Raw genomic sequence first — 14297 nt, 5'->3', positions numbered from 1 at the left:
GAACTTTGTAAATCATCTTTTACTTCTTTGATTGTTCTACCTGTGGCCCATAAAGCTATATCATCCGCAAAGACAGATGAGACTATAATTAAATAAATTGGGACCCAATGCAGAGCATTGGGGAACTGATCTCTTAGGTGTTATTTGGTCCAGTGTAGTGTGTTTTCCAACTTTGACCTTGACATTACGTTTGGTTAAGAAACTATAAATTACTGCAAGTATCCTTCCCTTAAATTTGGCTTCTATAAGATTATTAAGAATTTTCCTATGAACAATGCTATCAAAGGCACCCTTCAGATCTAAGAATACAGCAACCATAATCAATTTGTTCTGGAGGCAATGCAGTGCCGTTTTTTGAAACATTATCAAGTTTTCAGTTGTGCTACAATCTTTGACAAATCCACATTGAAAATCATTCAAATTCTTTTTCTCTGTTGTGATGTAATTTATTCTATTTTTTATAAGTGTCTCATAAACTTTACCAATAACTGGCAACAGGGTAATAAAGCTATAGCTATTTAAACTGGTTATGCCCTTGCCATACTTGGGTAGCATAACTGCAACACCTTCTTTCCATATTTCAGGAAATTCATTATGGAACCATTGATCATTTATGATGTCTAAAAGAGTTGTTACCCAAGTCTCAGATAGATTTTTAATGAAGTAGGGGTAAATTCCATCATTACCTAGTGCAGCAGCTGGCAAGCTACTTATCACACTATTCAGCTCAACAATTGTAAATGGATCATTATAAGGCTCTTCATTACTCTGGTTGCTGATGTGGTTTATTTTCCAAATAGTATGTGCATCTCCCTCAGAATCTGGGTCATGGCAACCAACAGTGCATTTGAGAAGTTCCAATCCGGTCTTAGCTTTTTCTTCATCTGTAACTAGTGCATGACCATTCAAATATAGAGGAGGATTGGAGCAGGCTGGTGGAGTACCCATCATTGACTTTATAAATCTGAAAACATTGGAGGAAGGTTTTTGAAAGTCAAGACCATCAAGGAACTTCTTCCATGACTCTTCTTTTGCTTTAATTATAATTTGTCTAAAACTGGCTCTTGCCTTCTTAAGTTCTATGAGATTTTCAATACAGATTACACGATTATACTTCTTTTTAAGATTGTTGAAATTTTTTTTTGCTTGTTCACAACTTTCATTCCACCATTTAGACCATTTATGTTTATTCCTGCCAACAATTTTTGGCACTGTACTGTCTGCAATTTTTAAAATTTCACTTTGGAAAATATTTATACGGTCATAACTACTTATACCATGGCTTACAATTTCCTTTATGTCAGTTTGTCTGCACTTCATTGTATATTCATTCCATTTTGCTTTATTCAAGTTATATTTTGATGGTGTTTGTTTTTCATTTTGTGGTGATAGGTGTTGGGCCACTTCAATTAAGATACAATTATGGTCACTTATAAAAGATGCTGAATCTAAAACAGATATGTTTGCTTTAGTAGCAATATTGAGGCTACAAAACTGAAGATCAATCGTGGTATATGTTAACCTCTGGGAATTATGCCTTGTTCTTAACCCTTTGAGAGTCAATAAACAACATGTGCTATTTAGGAGTAGATGTTCCACACTGGTTCCAGCTTGGTTTATAATTGGGCAGTAGCACCATACACTACTATGAGCATTCAGGTCTCCTACAATAATATAATCACAATTGCTTGGGATTTCACTGACTAAATCAAGTGACCCCATGTTGTATTTTTCTGCCATCAGCAATACATTTCTATTTTGTTGCCTGATAGGACATTCCCTAGATGTTGAGGAGTGACAGCCTTTGCAATTAGCACATCTATAAGTTTGTACTTTTTCTGTAGAATCACTGTTTTTGAGAGGGCAATTCACAGACTCATGCTTTCCAGAACCTCTTAAGCAAACTGGCTCATTTGCTTTACAATTTTTTTGTAGATGACCATAATGTTGGCATTGAAAAGAATTCTGGCATTGAAAACACTGAAGAATTCTACAATTATATACAAAAACTTCCTTTTTCCTTCCACAACACCACACAATAGGTGGCAAGTAATTGCTAGAAAACACCACCATAACAGCATAGCTATCTTCAAGTTTCCTTGAGTCTCTGTTGTATCTCTTCTGCTGAATAACCTCAGTGATCTGAACTGATGACTCTATGCACTCTTTTAATTGTTCATCACTCAAGTACAAGGGCATTCCCTTGATAATCCCTCTTCTAATGCATTCCTTCTTCTGAGCTTTCACTTTTACACCTACTATTGATTGAATTTTTTGAACTTTTTCTGTTTCTTCAATGGTGTTCACATAAACTGACAGCATGTTTCTTTCTCTATTTGATTCAAATTCAAACCTGATGGGGGAAACACACTCCTTTAGTGATTTAAGTATGGAAAATTCATCTACGAATTTTTGATTCGTATCTATAGCTTCAAGTTCTACTCTTGCTAGAAACGATTCATTTATAGGAATATCACAATGTTTTGTAACTGCTGACTCCAGTTCTTGTATTTTATTTTTGCTCTGTGTACTCACACCAGGGGATCTTACTTGTTTCCTTCCCAAAGAATGGTTCAATCCTAGATTTGGAAATCTAATTTTTCTATCCTCACTACTGTCTATTATTCCTTCTGCCAACATAGGATTAACACTTAACATATCTTCATCAGAGTCTGCTGGTAAAGATGGGAAGTGATTAGCCTATTGTTGTCAAGAACCTGGAACCTGTTATTTACAGGTAGATTGTAGCCACTGATGCTGACTGCACTAAGTTTTCCATTAGAGTTATTCACTGGGACATGAACAACTTGTTGCTGGGGCTGCCACTGCCCCTGTTGAGAAAAATGGCGAGCCTGATACTGGATGTATGACATAGGGGCTGAAACATACTGAACATTACTTCCATATTGTCCACCAACACTGGCGTTTGGTTGAATGATCATATAGGGTGGTGACTGATAAGCACCTGATAATGGTGGACCCCCCAACCGGGGGTCTAGGTTACTCATATTGACCCTACAAGCCAAATTCTCACTGCTTTAATAAGGCACAATAATTGAAAATGTAAATAGTTAAGGCACAATAATTAAAATTGCAAATGAGTAAGCACGATAAAACACAGTAAAAATATATACTTAATAAAGAAGATATTTATCCAACCGTTATTCTTCTTCTGCTAAAATAGGGTTTATAACATGACATATAATTTTGAAGTTTTATGCGAAATCAAAGCCGACTGCGAGGTTTTCGGGCACTTAGTTTTAAACAAAAAACGGGATTCAAAATTCCAAATCTTTGACAGTGTGCCGAACTGACCAAGCATGTTCAAGATGAAGGAAGATAAAGGAATGATAAATTCTTGAAGAATTGGATATGGGATGCCGAGTTAATTAAGAAACTTTAGTAGGAGTATAGATGCATTTGCCTTATGGATGACATTTTTAACATGATAATACCACCCCCAATAGTATGGAAGAGTCGGGTACGTTGGGACGCGGGTACGTTGAGACACGTTTATTTTTGACAGAAAACTTAAAGCGAAAAATCTGCCGCTACTCACACCTCAAACTCCATCTCTTGGACTATCTGTGGATGTAGTATAGTGGCCACACGTGCAACTTTCTATCACATGATTTAGGTAAGAACTTTTTATGTGGTTTTTGAAAAATATTTTTGCTTTACGAAATTCTATGGTACTCTTAGGCAAGCAGCTTCTATAAAATTGCTTATAGTCCATTAGATAGAAAAGTTTATGACCTTTTTGATGGTATAAATTTTGTTGTGTTCTACTGCCATCTTGTGGCTGATCTAATTTTTTTTTCGTAAGTTCGTTCTGTTAGAGTACTCTGGGGCACATGTTCCAGGGTACACTGGGACAGGTTCAGTTCGTTGTGTCCCAGGGTACCCTTGATTTCTTTAGCCTAAAGCACTTTCAAGAGTATGGTTCTTGTCTTATGTTGACTTCTTTCATTAGTTCTTCTACTCTCACTGGGCCTTGTAATTGGGTAGCTACAATTATCCTCAAAAAAACTCTCAGAAATCAAATATTTCACAATCCAGGCAAATTGCATCCCCCTCAACATATAAAATAAATTCTACTAGACAACTATGAGAACAGGCGAGTATTTACGAGTGAGCAGGAGCTTCAATTTGAAGAGTACATCCTTCAAGAAGCCCAAATGCACTATGGTATCTCCAGGAAGAGAGCCAGGAAGCTTGCTTGACTTATGGCGAAACGTAACGGACTTGCATAATTCTCAATCTAGGACACAGAAAAGTCTGTAGGCAAAGACTGGCTGTATGGCTTTATTTGAAAGCATCTGTCAATTTTACTTTGAAGGCCGGAACTACAAGTATCCAGATAAATATTGGTTCTAATCGTGTTGCTGTTAACACCTTTTACAGGAATCTCGGAGAGTTGTATTCAAAATACAAGTTCCCTGCTAGCCGGATCTTCGACCTCGATGAGACTAGGCTCACGAATGTCCAGTCAAAGTGTCAAAGAGTGGCTTAGCCCGAAGGGAGTAAAGCAGCTTGGTGCTACGACTTCCCAAGAGAGGAAAGCTGGTGACCATGGTGGGCACTATAAATGCCATGGGTGGATTCATTCCAGCCTTTCTGATTTTCCTAGAAGCATGTTTTGTAGAAAGGCTTCTTGATAGAGCCCCCCCCCCATACTGCTGGAATAGCAAGTGGTAAGTCTGGAAATGCTTGGATGACAAAGGATCTGTTTTTGCTGTATTTGTAGCACTTTGTATCGCATGTCCACCCACCTCCTGAGAATCCTGTCTTGATTCTGATGGACAATCCTGAAAGTCACACGGTTACCATGCAGTTGTGTTGGCCAAAGAAAAGGGAATACACTTACGTACGTTCCCACCGCAAACGTCATCCAAGTTGCAGCCTGTCAACGTTTTGGTTTATGGACCTTCAAAGACTTACTGGTCACAGGCAATGGAGAACCGGTTGAGACTTCACCCTGGTCAAGCAGTTACGGAATATGAGATTGGTGAATTACTAGGGGTTGCTTTTCATAAGGCCTTCTCTCGGACTCTCAAAGCTTCGAAGTTTCTTATTGAAATACTGGAGTGTGGCAAGAGTCTGACTTTCTTCCTGCTTTGCGACGAGAAAATACTACTGAGCCGGGAAATCAGTCTGCCGCTGTTGATGAAAATTTGCCAGATCCGCAAGAGCTTTGGTTGAGCCAGATTGCCAGTGCTACAACCCATTCAACCTTGTCTGTTGGGCCAGAAGATATTATATCCCTGCCAAGAAGGGAAGCTGCAAACAGAAAGACAGGCAGGAAGCCTTGAGTATCCAGGATCTTGACTTCTACACCAGTGAAAGACTTGATCCAAGCTTCTGAAAACAAAAGGAAAGCAATAAAAGAGAAGAAGGATCTCAAGAAAAGCAAGAAAGTGTTTCCTGCCAAAAAGCCAAAGATTCAGAAGAAAACTACCAAGAGATTGCTGACGTTCAGTGACGAAAGCGGAGATGAAGCAGGACCAGGGGATTTTGAGTGTGACGACAATTCTGACGACTCGTTCTGCTCTAACTATCTCCAATTGGCGGAAAAGGAGTCTGAGACTCCCAGTATATGTTCCAGTGACTTTGTTCTAGTCGAGTACAAGGGGAAAAAGGGATTGAAATTCTACACTGGTAAAGGGCTTCAGGCCAAGCCAGACGGATACACTGTCAATTTTTTTAAACGAAACGTTTCAGCCAGGAGGTTTACGTTTCCAAAAGAGCGTGATGAAGCGTTTATCGATAGCTCAGAAGTAATAATGAAATTGCCAGTTCCAGTGATCTCAGGTGGAACTGTACGCATCGCCAAGATAATCAGCTTTGATTCAGACATGACCAAATGCTCTATTGGATAATTTTTTAAATAAGTTTATTGTAATTTTACCGTTTTATACCACGAAATTTACGAAGTTTTAACTGATTTATCATGGTGTCCCAAAGTACCCACCACCCTGACCCATAGTACCCGAACAAGTGGTATCTGGGACAAAACAGGACCCTCTGAAAAATAAGTTTTGCTAATTTTAGTGCAAGCAATAAAAATCGGAGAAAAATCCTAGTAAAAGTCAATTGATTTTGCCAAAGATTGATGTTTGACACAGGAAAATTGGAATGCAACTGTAGGAGATATTAAATAAGTTTATTGTAATTTTACCGTTTTATACCACGAAATTTACGAAGTTTTAATTGATTTATCATGGTGTCCCAAAGTACCCACCACCCTGACCCATAGTACCCGAACAAGTGGTACTCTGGGACAAAACAGGACCCTCTGAAAAATAAGTTTTGCTAATTTTAGGGCAAGTAATAAAAATCTAAGAAAAATCCCAGTAAAAGCCAATTGATTTTGCCACAGATTCATGTTTGACACAGGAAAATTCGAATGTAAATGTAGGAGATATTGAGCTTTAAGTTGAACTTGTACCAGGGTTCCCGACTCCCTCCTAACAAATTTTGATGTCATGTAATTTAAAGGATGACACAGTAATTTCAGGAAGTATTGGACTAAAAATTTGGGCGAGAGATCTAAGGAAACGAATTGATATTATCATGGATTAGAAGGGTTTTCCCTAATGTCCAAATCTTAAAACATGTTGCACAATGTCTTTGAGGATGCTCATTAGCTGGGCCGGATTTCAATCTTTGGCACCCCTAAGTCCAAGCAATTTTTTGGGGGGATACACAGACATTTACGGAATGTCCCCGAAAATTCGGGGCTAGTCGAAGCCCTTCACAGAAGGAAATGATTAATGATGAGCCAAAAGCGATGCAAGAGAGAGATGATACCGAGTTCTCAGCTACCATTCTTGGGAGACATCTGACAGTTTATAAGCGGCTACAGAATTTCTTTGTTGTTTTAAAATCACCTTTCTGTGAATAAGCAGCGCAGCAGCAATTTGCACCTGGCACCTTGAAGATAAATTAAATCAGTCCAGTTTTTGTTAAGAAAAAAATCGCTCAGTGTTTTCTTTCCGCACCCCTTGGCATTGTACGCTCTTAGGCAAGGGCCAAGTTGGCCTATGCGTAAATCCTGGCTGGTTCATAGGGCTGCTCATTAAGCTTCTTTACCAAGAATACTAATACCTCTAAATATCATTTGTGTGGTTTATTTAAAAAAATAATTGACCATATTTTGCAGTGGAATCAAGTGGAATTGCGATTTTCTTTCGTTTTCTTAATCCTTTTCGTTGTTTGTTAGCTTCGTATAACTTCCCATTCCTAAATAGCTTTTGTTTAATTCTCTTTCGTGTTTTTATTTGCATAATGATGTATGACTTATCGCAGGGGCACTTTTTACATTTTTTCGGGAAAGAAATCGAATATTTAGCATTTAGTGTTTCTGCAAAAGAACAATTCTTACGTAGAAATTTTGTAGATCTTATATATCGGACCAAAATCTTGTACTCAGTTACATACGACAAAATAGAAGGTTTAAGTTTTTAATTGGTCAGTAAGAGCCATAGGTGGCTGGGAAAAATGCTTAAAGTTAGACGGGGGAGACACAAGGAGGGAAAGGTGATAACTCTCACCCAAAAAGAGTGAGGCTGAGGGGGACTAACAAAATTATTCATATTAGTTAGAATTAGATCAAGGGAGGTTTCCCTCCAGTTACTGGTATTTTAACTATTTGCTTAATTTTAAGATTATTGGCGTAACTACCTTAAAAAATTCCAGCATGAAGATACCTAGAAATAAATACAATCAGCACTTATCTGTAATTGCTGATCAACCTAAGTTTTATTGACAGCTATTTCAATTATGTTCAAGGGGCGGTGAAGTACTTTCGGCCTGATACTTAGTCAAAAGAATTTATCATACTCAAATGAACTACAGACTGAAATTATTTAGTTTCAAAGGTTAGTTTTGGTGAAAAACAAGACGTTACCGCTTTTTCACAAGTAGGGGATCTAGAGGACCAGACTTAGACTTAGTACCTCGGTTGTAAGCTTGTCAGAATTTAGACCTTTGGAGTTAGTAACTATAAATTTAGGAAATTTAAAATGAGTTGAGAACCTTAACAGTTGAGGAATTTGGATATCTCCTGGGAAGGGTTTTAATTTTGGGAGTTGGAACCTCAGACAAGCAAGGTTAGGATTTGAAATCATCTAGATTTTTGAGAGGTGGGAAAAAGAAGAGGATACAGAGAAGAGCAATCTGGGGGTTGATCTTGATTTCAAACTGACAGCAACTTAGAACGAGTAGAATCAGTTTATAGAATAGTTTGTACATGCAAAAACTCTCGAATCAGATGTCACAATAATAAAGTAACCACGAGAGATACAATTAATGTTTTGGGTCAAGAAGATAGGTTAGGAATAAATTGACTTACTTGGTGTCGTGAGAGGCAAGGGTATGGGAAGTCAAGATTTTAATGGAAAGGGGAAATAGGATAGAGTATAAGGATAAGGAAATAGGATGGGCCGGGTTTATTTTCATTAAAGAGAAATGACGGCCTGAACCAGCTGGTAACTCTTTGGTTGCTAGGTAAGGACTAAAGTTGCAAGAGAGAATATGTCTGTAAGAAGCATATGAAAGGGGACCGTGGTGGGACTGTCAGAGTAGGGTAAAGTACTCTGCGATGGTGCATTAGCTATGTAGGCTTGAATTTTCAATATCCAATCAAATGAGACCTCTCTGAAGTTTATACGAGCATCCCTCTCATACGAACAGTATTTACCCCAGGGCATAACTTACAACACCTGCCCCCGGACCCTGGGGGTTTGTGACGACACCTGAGTTTTTTTTATCTGACTTTTGAGAAATTTTTATCTTAATACCTTTCTCAAACTTTTTATTGGATACATTTGGGGAAAAGGGTTCTTAGGGGCTAGTTGCCCTCCAATATCTTTTGACTCGAAAAACCTTAACCAGAACTTTCAATCTCCAATAAAATGAGCCATCTCTGAATTTTTTATGAGCATCCCTTCAATAAGAACCATATATTCCCCAAGGGCATAACTTACAATACCTGCCCCTGGGCCCTGTGGGGCTGTGTTGACCCCTGAGTTTACGTTATATGGTCTTTGAACTATTTAAAAAAAAACTATCTCAAAGTTCTTATCGGATGGGTTTGAGGAAAAAAGGGCGTGGTGGGGGGGGGCCTAGGTGCCCTCCAATCTCTTTTGACTCTTAAAAAGTGAACTAGTATCACTTCAATTTCCAATCAAATGATCCCTCTTTGAAGATAATACGAGCATTCCTTTCCATAAGACCCATATATGCCCCCAGGATATAACTTACAACGCCTGCCCCGGGCCCTGGTGGGTTGTGTCAACACTGGAATTTTGGTTATATGATCTTTGAACTATTTTTAACAAAATAGCTACCTTAATATTTTTGTTGGATGCATTTGGGAAAATACGGTTTAGGGAGGAGCTGGTTACCCTCCAATATCTTTTGACGCTTAAAAAATGAACTGGAACTTTCAATTATCAATCAAATGAGCCCTCTCTGAAGTTTATACAACAATGTTTTCTATACAAAACCTTATATGCCCCCAGGGCATAACTTACAACCCTTGCCCTGAGGGCTGTGGGGGAGTTGTCATCCTCAAAGACCTAATTTCCAGAACTTAAGACTACGTTCAATAAAATACTTTCTCAAAATTTGGATTGGATGTGTTTGGGGAAATGGTGGGCGTGAGAGGGGGGTTAGTTGCCCTCAAATCACTTTCGACTATTAAAAACGGCACTAGCCCTTTGAATTTCCAATCGAATGAGCCTTTTTTGAAGTTTCTACGACACCGCCTTCTATAAAAAACCTTATATTCCCCCAGGGTATAACTTAAAACCCTTGCCTTGAGGGTTGTGGGGGAGTGTCCTCCTCAAAAACATATTTTCTATCTGAAAATCAACTACGCTGAACAAAATGGCTATCTCAAAATGTTGATTGGATCTGTTTGGGGGACTGATGGGCGTGGGGGGGGGGGGCTAGTTGCCCTCCAATCACTTTTGACTATTAAAAAGGGCACTTTGAATTTCTAATCGAATGAGTCTTTTTTGAAGTTTCTACGACAACGCCTTCTATAAAAAACCTTATATTCCCCCAGGGTATAGCTTAAAACCCTTGCCTTGAGGGTTGTGGGGGAGTGTTCTCCTCAAAAACATATGTTCTATGTCAAAATCAACTACTCTGAACAACATGGTTCTATCAAACTTGGTATGGGATGTGGTTGGGGGAATGATGGGCGTGGGGGGGGGCTATTTGCACTGAAATATTTTTCGAAAATTAAAAAGGGTAGGAGCCCTTTGAATTCCTAATCTAATGAGACTGTTTTGAAGATTCTACGACAACGCCTTCTATAAAAAACCTTATATACCTCAAGGCTATAAATAAAAACCCTTGCCTTGAGGGTTGTGGGGGAGTGTTCTCCTGAAAAACATATTTTCTATCTGAAAATCAACTACGCTGAACAAAATGGCTATCTCAAAATTTAGATTGGATGTGTTTGGGGGAATTATGGGCGTGGGGGGGGGCTAGTTGCCCTCCAATCACTTTTGATTATTAAAAAGGGCACTTTGAATTTCTAATCGAATGAGTCTTTTTTGAAGTTTCTACGACAACGCCTTCTCTAAAAAACCTTATATTCCCCCAGGGTATAACTTAAAACCCTTGCCTTGAGGGTTGTGGGGGAGTGTTCTCCTCAAAACATATTTTCTATTTGAAAATCAACTACGTTGAACAAATTACCTGTCTCAAACTATGGATTTGCTGTGTGTGGGGGAATTATGGGTGTGGGGGGGGGCTTGGTTCCCTCCAATTACTATTAAATAGCAAATAAGGCACTATCCCCTTAACTTACAAATCGAAAGAGCATGTTGTGAAGTTTATACGACAATACCTTCTATTAAAAACTTATATTCCCCAAGGGCAGAACTTAAAACCCTTGCCCTAAGGGCTGTGGGGGAGTGTCCTCCTCAAAAATATATTTTCTATCTGGAAATCAACTACGCTGAGCAAAATGGCTATCTCAAAATTTTGATTGGATGTGTTTGGGGGAATGATGGGCGTAGGGGGGGGGGGGGGCTACTTGCCCTCCAATCACTTTTGACTATTAAAAAGGGCACTTTGAATTTCTAATCGAATGAGTCTTTTTTGAAGTTTCTAAGACAACGCCTTCTAAAAAAAACCTTATATTCCCCCAGGGTATAACTTAAAACCCTTGCTTTGAGGGTTGTGGGGGAGTGTTCTCCTCAAAAATATATGTTCTATCTGAAAATAAACTACGCTGAACAAAATGGCTATCTCGAAATTTTTATTGAATGTGTTTGGGGGAATGATGGGCGTGGGGGGGCTAGTTGCTCCCAATCACTTTAAAATATTAAAACAGGCACTAGACATTTGAATATGAATTTTAATGAGCATGTTCTGAAGTTTCTACAACACCTTCTATAAAAACCTTATATACACCCAGGGAAAAACTTAAAATTCTTGCCCTGAGGTTTGTGGGGGATTGTTCTCCTCGAAAATATATTTTCTATTTGAAAAACAAATTTCTATAATAAAACGGCTACCCCTCAAATTTGATTGAATGTGTTTGGGGGAATAATGGGCGTGGGGGGGGGGGCTATTGATCCCATAATTCTCTCTGAATATTACGGAGGACACTAGCCCTTTGGGTTCCCAATCGAATTAGTCTGTTCAGTAGTATCTACGACGGTACTGACTATAAAAACCTCGATTGCCCCCAGGGCATAATGTACTGTCCTTTCCCTGAGGGTTGTGGGGGCGTGTCCTCCTCAAAAACATATTTTCTATCTGGACATCAAATACGCTGAACAAAATGGCTCTCTAAAAATTTTGATGGGATGTGTTTGGAGAAATGATAGGCGTGGGGGGGGGGGGGGGGGAATTTTCCCACCAATAAAATTTGAAAATTAAAAAAGGCACTTTGAATTTATAATCGAATGAGTCTTTTTTGAAGTTTCTACGACAACGCCTTCTATAAAAAACCTTATATTCCCCCAGGGTATAACTTAAAACCCTTGCTTTGAGGGTTGTGGGGGAGTGTTCTCCTCAAAAATATATTTTCTATCTGAAAATCAACTACACTGAACAAAATGGCTATATCAAAATTTTTATTGGATGTGTTTGGGGGAATTATGGGCGTGGGGGGGCTAGTTGCCCTTCAATCACTTTCAACTATTAAAAAAGGCACTAGACATTTGAATATTCAATCGAATGAGCCTGTTTTGAAGTTTCTACAACGCCTTCTATAAAAAACTTATATGCCCCCAGGGAATAACTTAAAACCCTTGCCCTGAGGGTTTTGGGGGATTGTTCTCCTCGAAAACATATTTTGTATCTGAAAATCAACTACGCTGAACAAAATGGCTATCTCCAAATTTTGATTGGGTGTGTTTGGGGAAATGATTGGCGGTGGGGGGGGGGCTATGTTTTTGAGGAGTGTCCTCCTCAAAAATATATTTTCTATCTGGAAAGCAAATTCGCTGAGCAAAATGCCTATCTCAAAATTTGGATTGGATGTGTTTGGGGGAATGATAGGCGTGGGGGGGGGGGCTAGTTGCCCTCCAATCACTTTCGACTATTAAAAAGGGCACTAGCCCTTTGAATTTCAAATCGAATGAACCTTTTTTGAAGTTTCCACGACAAGGCCTTCTTTAAAAAACCTTATATTCCCCCAGGTTATAACTTAAAACCCTTATCTTGACGGCTGTGGGGGAATGTTCTCCTCAAAAACATATTTTCTATTTGAAAATCAACTACGCTGAACAAAATGGCCATCTCAAAATTTTGATTGGATGTGTTTGAGGGAATGATGGGTGTGGGGGGGGGGCTAGTTGCCCTCCAATCAAATTCGACTATTAAAGAGGGCACTGGCCCTTTGAATTTCCAATCGAATGAGCCTTTTTTGAAGTTTCTACGACACCGTCTTCTATAAAAAACCTTATATGCCCCAGGTTATAACTTAAAACCCTTGTCTTGAGGGCTGTGGGGGAATGTTTTCCTCAAAAACATATTTTCTATTTGAAAATCAACTACGCTGAACAAAATGGCTATCTCAAAATTTTGATGAGATGGATTTTGGGGGATGATGGGCGTGGAGGGTGGCCTAGTTGCCCTCCAATCACTTTTGACTATTAAAAAGGGCACTAGCCCTTTGAATTTGCAATCGAATGAGCCTTTTTTGAAGTTTTTACGACAACGCCTTCTATAAAAACCTTATATTGCCCCCAGGGCATAACTTAAAACCCTTGTCCTATGGGTTGTGGGGGAGTGTCCTCCTCAAAAACATATTTTCTATCTGAAAATTAAATACGCTGAGCAAAATGGCAATCTAAAAATTTTGATTGGATGTGTTTGGGGGAATGATGGGCGTGGGGGGGGGGGGGGCTAGCCGCCCTCCAATCACTTTTGACTATTAAAAAGGGCACTTTGAATTTCTAATCGAATGAGCCTTTTTTGAAGTTTCTACGACAATGCCTTCTATAAAAAACCTTATATTCCCCCAGGGTATAACTTAAAACCCTTGCCTTGAGGGTTTTGGGGGAGTGTCCTCCTCAAAAACATATTTTCTATCTGAAAATCAACTACGCTGAACAAAATGGCTATCTCAAAATTTTGATTGGATGTGTTTGGGGGAATGATGGGCGTGGGGGGGGGGGGCTAGCCGCCCTCCAATCACTTTTGACTATTAAAAAGGGCACTTTGAATTTCCAATCGAATGAGCCTTTTTTGAAGTTTCTACGACAACGCCTTCTATAAAAAACCTTATATGCTCCCAGTAAAACCCTTGCCTTGAGGGTTTTGGGGGAGAGTTCTCTTCAAAAACATATTTTCTATCTGGAAATCAACTACGCTGAACAAACTGACTATCTCAAAATTTTGATTGGATGTGTTTGGGGGAATGATGGGCGTGGGGGGGGGGCTAGTTGTCCTCCAATCACTTTCGACTATAAAAAGAGCTCTAGCCCTTTGAATTTCTAGTCGAATGAGCCTATTTTGTAGTTTCTACGACAACGCCTTCTATAAAAAACTTATATGCCCCCAGGGAATAACTTAAACCCCTTGCCCTGAAGGTTGTGGAGGATTGTCCTCCTCAAAAACATATTTTCTATCTGGAAATCAACTACGCTGAACAAAATGGCTATCTTAAAATTTTGATTGGATGTGTTTGGGGAAATGATTGAAAGGAACTTGAAAGGAACTTTCAAGTTCCTTTCAAGATTTTTGAAAGGAACTTGGTGCTGGGTTGAACAAGTGCTACCACAGTCATAATGTTAGATAAAACATAGTAGGATCGTTCTTTTGCA

At 39.1% G+C, this 14297-nt stretch overlaps 1 protein-coding gene across 5 annotated transcripts in view; it reads right to left on the bottom strand.

Annotated features, from left to right (window-relative positions):
* Positions 1-14297, bottom strand: part of LOC148952083 (NCK-interacting protein with SH3 domain) — a 142606-nt gene that overhangs the window by 81910 nt on the left and 46399 nt on the right. For 2 of the 5 annotated variants that reach the window (XM_089088832.1, XM_089088837.1), the window contains exon 1: positions 3135-3192. The exons of 1 other annotated variant lie outside the window; for it this stretch is intronic. The gene's annotated coding sequence lies outside the window, so the exon portion shown is untranslated. Of the gene's footprint in view, positions 1-3134; positions 3201-14297 lie in introns of those variants that run through there. 2 more of the 5 variants (XM_089088834.1, XM_089088833.1) reach the window with 2 other exon arrangements.

Source organism: Artemia sp. Qi Xiang Cuo, chromosome 5 (assembly GCF_049724085.1).
Source record: "Artemia sp. Qi Xiang Cuo chromosome 5, ASM4972408v1, whole genome shotgun sequence".
Classification (NCBI taxonomy): Eukaryota; Metazoa; Arthropoda; class Branchiopoda; order Anostraca; family Artemiidae; genus Artemia; species Artemia sp. Qi Xiang Cuo.
Note: the sequence above shows the minus strand (reverse complement) of the source record. Positions and strands in the feature narration are given on the sequence as shown.